The following is a 7337-nucleotide window of genomic DNA, read 5'->3' on the forward strand; positions in this document are numbered from 1 at the left end:
GAGCCCGCCGGCCGTGCCGCGCCCGGAGCTCGTCGGCCCTCGCCCCGCGCCTCCGACCTCGCTGCCCCCGCGCCCCTCCAACTCCGGCCGCCGCCCTCGCCGGAGTCTCGCCGGAGCTCCGTGGATACACCGTGGGTGGATGAGATCCACCCGTTCGCTCGACCAAACACGGCCCCGCTGCACCGGCTCGTCCCCGGGACCCCTCCGTCCAGTTTTCCCCGAGGTAGTTTTGGCTAAGTCCCTGAAAAACCCATAATATGTGTGCATGTTTGACCCATCATAACTTTGTGCATGTTGCTTCGTGTTGTGTGCATAATTTATCAAAATGTTCATTATGTGATGCTATTCATTTTGTTCTACTATGACGTTTTTGTTTGATTTCATCTTGATGCCCTAATCATCGTTGCAAGAGTGCTATGTGATGTTAACCTGCTGAGACTGTTATAACTTGATGATTTGTCATTTTTTGTTGCATTTTGTGTGTATATCCTATGAGCATGATGTCTACATGTTTGTGAAGCATCTCTATACCATCTTTACAGTGGTGCGAGCCTTGTATTTTGTTATGCCCTGTACTAAGTGCATCAAGCTTGTGAAGTGGGCGAGTTGCTGCTAATGTTCAGTCAATGCTGAAACTGTTATATCATGTAGCTATCTTTTCTTGATGCTACCAATTAATCCATGCCTATTCTGGAGATGATCTATAAGGATGTTTTCTTATACATGTGATGCTCTTTCAATCCATGCATTTGGTTGCATTTACAACCTGTTGTAGCTTGTTGTAATCTTGCTCTCAAATTGCTAGATAATGTTGCTGTCAGCCTCCTAACATTAAGTTCAGCTTTGCCATGTGTTTTGCTAGTGATCCATGCACCCTAGGATTATTATATTGCCATTCTTAGCTTCATGAACATGTCTTCTTACTGTGAGTTAACTTCACATGCCATGAAATGCTTTGTGATGAGTGATTTGAGCTCGTAAAGATGCCTTCATACGTCTGAATCTGTTTATGAAACTTGCTATGTTTATACGGGTGCCATCATATCTTCTGTGCCTTTTTGGCTCGTGATCAGTAAGGGACTTTTGTTCTATGCAATTAGTAGATTCATGCCATGCCTTTTTTTGCTATGATCTGTTCCTATAGCATGTTGTTTGATAGCGCTAAACTTTGCAACCTGATGTTATTTCTGCCATGTCCAGTGATTTCTGCAGTCTGTTAAACTGTTATTATTTGCAATTTTGCCATGTCCTTTGGAGCATGTTCTAGTGATTTCTGGAGATAGCTCAGTGTTCATGTTTTGTCATGCTTTACCTGTAGATCATGTCCATGCCTTTTGTTTTCATGTTGAGGTGCTGTAACATATTGTATTGATGCTTGCTAGATGCCTAGTTGTTGTTTTGGTCAGCTTGTCCTTTAAACTTGTTTCATCTGTATGTGTTGAACCGTTGCTCCGTTTTGAGTGTGCTCTATATGAAACTTGCTTAGTTTTGCATGTAGTCTCATGTTACCTTGTTGCATACGTATTTTGAGTGTGTTTGCTTGATGTTTGAATGCATTTTGCATCAATGCCATGTTTATCTTTTTTTGCTCATATCTTCTAGCCCGTAGCTCCGAAGTAAACGAACTTTATATGTAACTTGACTAGAATTTCGTGTAGATCATCTTGGTGCACCTTAACTTGCTGTTTAACAACTTGAACATAAGGTTTATTCAGATCTGGGCTAATTTCAAAATTTGCATATGAGGACTTACCGGAATTGTTATATGTTGTTTCCGGCCTCATTTAAACTTGCTTTGATGTGTTGTTCTTGTATGCATCATCTCTTGCCATGAGTAGCTTCATGTAGCCTTGTCATGCATCATACTTGGTTGAGCATCATGCCTTGTTCATGTGTGGTGTGTTTACCATGTTGTGTGCTTCTCCTCGATAGTTCCCGTTTCGTTGCGATCGTGAGATTCGTTCGTCTACGCTTGGTTCGTCTTCGTGGCTTCATCTTCTTCATGGACTCATTCTTCTTCCTAGCAGGATTTCAGGCAAGATGACGTTCACCTAGATGTAAATTTGTTAATATCCGGTTGTAGTAAACTTGAAGTAAACTCTTCTAAAATACACCAATCGCGTGTGTGACCGTGATTGTCTCTTTTCGGGGTTGTTCGAGAGGAGAACACGGTTTTTGGGTTATGTTTGACGTAACTAGGAGTTCAGGATCACTTCTTGATCATTACTAGTTGGTGACCGCTTGCGTTGCTTCTCTTCTCGCTCTTATTTGCGTAAGTTAGCCACCACACTGTTCGATGCTGCAACCTCACCACTTTACCCCCTTCCTTACCCTTTAAGCTTTGCTAGTCTTGATACCCATGGTAATGGGATTGCTGAGTCCTCGTGGCTCACAGATTACTACAACAACAGTTGCAGGTACAGGTTATGCGATGATCATGACGCGAGAGCGATGTTTACTTGTGTTGGAGTTCTCCTTCTTCTTCTTCGTCGATCTTGGGTTAGGTTCCTGGTCGACAGCCTGGGCTAGCAGGGTGGATGTTGTTTGAGTTTCTGTTTGTGTTCATCCGTAGTCGGATGTTGATCTTATGTATGATGTGTTGATGTATTCTGGCGGCATTCGTATGCCTTGTATGTTTCCCCATCTATTATGTAATGTTGATGTAATGATATCAACCTTGCAAAAGCGTCTTCAAGATGCGCTTCTATCCTTGGTGGGACCTTCGAGTTCCTTTAGGATAGGGTCGCATCTTGGGCGTGACAATTGGACAGCCTTTTTTTTATAGAAATTGTGCAAAAATTTCATAAGAAAGCCGGTATTCTGAACCTTGATGTTCAGTATTCCAAGTCCACCATGACTTTTGGGGCGACAGACCAAGTCCCACGCCGCTAGGGAATTGCACATCTCTCCCAGCTCGGTTTTCTTTCGCCATAGGCAGCCTCTACGAATCTTATCAAGATGTTCAATTAACTTTGGCGTGAACTTGATGGTGCACATGGGATACAATGCAAGCTAGGTGATGAGCGAGTTCAGTAAAGTGAGCTTGCCTTGATCCATCATGCATAACCAGGAAGAGAGCTTGCGTTCCGCCTTCTCGATCACCGACATGATGTCTGTCACTGAGGGTCTCGTTGTCCCCATCGGCAAGCCAAGGAAAGTGAACAACATCGTGCCAATTGAGCATTGCCAAGTATTTGTGAGCTGAGCAACTAGGCAGTCATCTACGTTCAATGGAACTAGCATCGACTTATGAAAGTTGATTTTGAGACCAATGGAATCGGCGTAATCAATCAACAATTGCTTCATCCTCATCGCTAGTGGCACACACGCGGGCATGATTAGGATTGTGTCTTCGACATATTTCATGATAGGATAGTCATTCGATCCACGTGCTGGTATAGGCAACTCAATGAGTTGACGGCGAAAAGCATCATTAATCGCAGATTGGAGCAGGTCCGCCGCAAGGACGAAGATGAGGGGGGAGAACGGATCCCCCTGACGCACACCACAACAATAGAGGAACTGTCGGCCTGGGACGCCATTTAATAAGACTGGTGACGTGCCAGTCTGGAAGATATTCATGATCCATCCCAGCCATCTCTCATCAAATCCCATATGCTTCATAATCTCTATCATCGACGAGTGCTGGATAGTGTCGAATGCCTTGGCAAAATCTAATTTAAGCAGAACGATCGGTCGTGCGGATGTTTGAGAGTGGTGTATGTACTCGAACATCCAAGCAAGGCAATCTTGTATTATTGTTGTGCGAAGGAATCCATATTGATTATTATGGGAAATATCAAGGATGAAGCGTTGTAGCCTGTTAGCTAGGACTTTTGTGATTATCAACGCAACAATTGAGTAATGTAATGGGTCTGAAGTCGTTCGCTGTCCCGGGCGATCCGATTTTTGGTATCAAAGTGATATATCCCAAATTGATGCTGGTTAGGTTCGGATCACCGTTGTAGAAATCTTCACATAGTTTTTAGAATTCAGGTTTAATCAAGTGGCAACGGGTTTTTCGAAATGTCCCATTAAACCCATCTGGGCCAGGGGCTCTGTCAGCGGGCATGTTTCTAACAACCCCATCGATCTCAGTATGTGTGAAAGGACCAGATATCACTTCAAGTCCATCCACCCGTTTGATAATAGATGCCAAATCAAATTTCATGGATGGATGATACGTCTCCGTCGTATCTACTTTTCCTAACGCTTTTGCTCTTGTTTTGACTCTAATTTGCATGATTTGAATGAAAGTAACCCGACTGACGCTCTTTTCAGCAGAACTACCATGGTGTTGTTTTTGTGCAAAAATAAAAAGTTCTTGGAATTGGACGAAACTTTTTGGAGAATTATTTTGGAATATATAATAATTTCTAGAACCAAGACCCACCGAGGGGGGGCGCAGCTGCCCACAAGGCACCAGGGCGCGCCACCCCCCTTTGGTGTGGCCTGGTGGGTAGTGGGGCCGCGAGGCTCCACTGACCATAATTCCGACGCTATAAAATCCTATTTTTCCAGAAAAAATAGGAGAGGAAGTTTCATCGCGTTTTATGATATAGAGTCACTTCACCTCCTGTTCTCCATCGAGAGGCCAGATCTGGAGGCCGTTTGGGGCTCTGGAGAGGGTGATCTTCGGCCTTCGTCATCACCAACCATCCTCCATCACCAATTTCATGATACTCACCGCCGGGAGTGAGTAATTCCTTCGTAAGCTTGCTGGTCGGTGAGTAGTTGGATGAGATTCATCATGTAATTGAGTTAGTTTTATTAGGGCTTGATCCCTACTATCCACTATGTTCTGAGATTGATGTTGCTATGACTGTAACATCCCAAAATTCTAAATTTTGGAATGTTATATTAAATAAATAGTTTTGATTGATTGTATGATTGCTTGTGTGAAATTGAGTGGAATTTGAAACTTTTTGAAAGTTAAATGAGAGGGAATGAAATGACTTTCCCAAACTTTCACTTTGCATTATGATCTCCATGAATTCAATTTCTTTTCAAATACAAAACCCTAGAGAGAAGATGACATGACTTCTTCCATTTAAAAAGAAAAGGGTTTTTGAATACAAATTCCCAGAGAGAAGATGACATGACTTCTTCCATTTAAAATGAAAAGGGTTTTTGAAAATATTTGAATTACATTTGGAAATATTCCAAATTCGGAAACTTTAAGCAACTCAATGATTTTCATGAGAGAAGATAAAATGACTTCTTCAAAATATATGAAATATGAGTTGGAAGTTTCAAATAATCAAATTTAAAGTCCCTTTGAAATTATTTTCAATTTGGAGTTATTTAGTTTTATTCATAGTATTTTTCTCCAAAAATTAAATATATGGAAAATAGGGTAAAATGATTCCCTACAGTAGAAAAATGGAGAAAAATGAGTTTGAAGTTATTTTGGTATTTTAAAATAAATTTATTTGGTTTTAATTAAACGAGTAGCACTGTTTGCTTTATGTAAATTTTTGTGGATTTTATTTGACGCTAAAAAATGTTCAGGTTGTAGGAAATATTTTTTTGAACATTTTGATATATCATATGCCTATAGTATATTTTTATTTGGTTTATTTTATTTCTATTGTGTGTACAAATTATTTAAAAACGAACTGGGCCGGCCCAGCCGAGCCAGGCCCAGCCCAGCCAGCGCGCTGCCGCCTCCGAGCGGGAGTCCCGCCCGACCACCGACGCCGCCGCCGTGGCCGTCATGGAGTCCGTCACCGCCTCGCCCTTTCCCCTTCCCCATGCCTCCCGAGGCCGCCCCACCCCTCCTTAAAAGCCGCAGCCCTGCCGCCTCTTCTCTCCTCTCGCAGTCGCCGCACTTCGCCGCCGCCGCCGAGCGTCGCTGCAAGCCGCGAATCCGCCGTCGCCGCAGCTAGCTCGCCTCGCCGCCCTGCGCCGCATCCACCGCCACCAAAGTCGCCACCGAAGTCGCCACCGCTGCACACCGCCGCCGCGCCGCCGCACCTCTCGCCCGCTGCCGCCACCGCTCACTGCCGAACCTGCCGTCCACGTCGTTCGCCGCCTCGCCGGAGTTGCCAGTAAACCCTAGCCCAATCCCGACCGTTGGATCTTGTCGGTGTACAAAAGTAGGGGTCCCTTTTTGCAGCCCTTTACTTGTGCGCGGGCTGTCGCAGCCCCACGCCCCTGGCCACGCTTGGCGGGGCAGAGGAAGCAAAGGCACAAGACGACTAGACCAACGCCAAGCCGGAAACACAGAGAGCAGGAGGGCGAGGTGGACTCCCTCGGCGAGGCCCTTGACAGTGTGGCCTTCACAGCCCCGGCAAGAGCCTTGCCGGGGCAACTTGCCCAACGCCAGCAGGGCTGCCACCCTTGAGCCTGAGAGTTCCGACGCCCTCAACCACATTTGAACCAAAGCTCGGGAGGCACCTCCGTGGTGGCATGCAGATCTTTGTGAAGACCAAGAACCTGCAAGATCAGATGAGAATTAGAAGACAGAGATCCTCGGCGAGGTCCTTGCCGAGGATACCCACGAGGCCCCCCCGGCAAGACCCTTTCCAAAAACATCCGCCGGGCCGCAGCCAGGCCCACATCTACCAAGACTCCGCCGCCGTTCCCATACAGCTGTCAGCCCACCAACTAGGCGAGCACCTGCGTGGCGACGTGCGGCCTCTAGGCCAATGTAACACCCCGGATGTAACTTTCCATATTTGTAACTCCAACTCTTGCCATTTCCGGCTATGTGTTATGATATTCCCTTCGTGGTCGGGTTTTTTTTCCGTTTTTTCATTTTGTTCATGTCATGCATCTTATATCATGTCATCATGTGCATTACATTTGCATACGTGTTCGTCTCTTGCATCCGAGCTTTTTCCCCGTTGTCCGTTTTGCAATCCGGCACTCCTATCTCCTCCGGCGCACCCCTCTTGTTTCTTTTTGTGAGCGGGTGTTGAACGCTCTCGGAATGGACCGAGGCTTGTCAAGTGGCCTTGGTATACCACCGGTAGACCACCGGTCATGTTTCGTTTCATTTGGAGGTCGTTTGGTACTCCAACGGTTAACCGGGTAACCGCAAAGTCCATTTGGGTGTTCCAGAAAAACCCCCTCTCTAAACATCCCAAAACCTCTCTAAGTCATCTCCATGATCTAGGTCGTTCGATCACGATCGTGTGGGCGAAAACCGTGCTCAATTTGGACCCTCCTAGCTCCCTCTACCTATATATATGCATCCCTCCCGAAATACATTCGCAGTCCAAACCCTAAAAAAAACTCCTCCCGTCGCCGCCGGACACGTCCGGTCGCCGCCGGACGGATCCCGCCGCCGCTCCCGTGCGAATCGCCGTGCGCCACGTGGCGGGCCGTACGCC

This window comes from Triticum aestivum, chromosome 3D (assembly GCF_018294505.1).
Source record: "Triticum aestivum cultivar Chinese Spring chromosome 3D, IWGSC CS RefSeq v2.1, whole genome shotgun sequence".
Taxonomy (NCBI): domain Eukaryota; kingdom Viridiplantae; phylum Streptophyta; class Magnoliopsida; order Poales; family Poaceae; genus Triticum; species Triticum aestivum.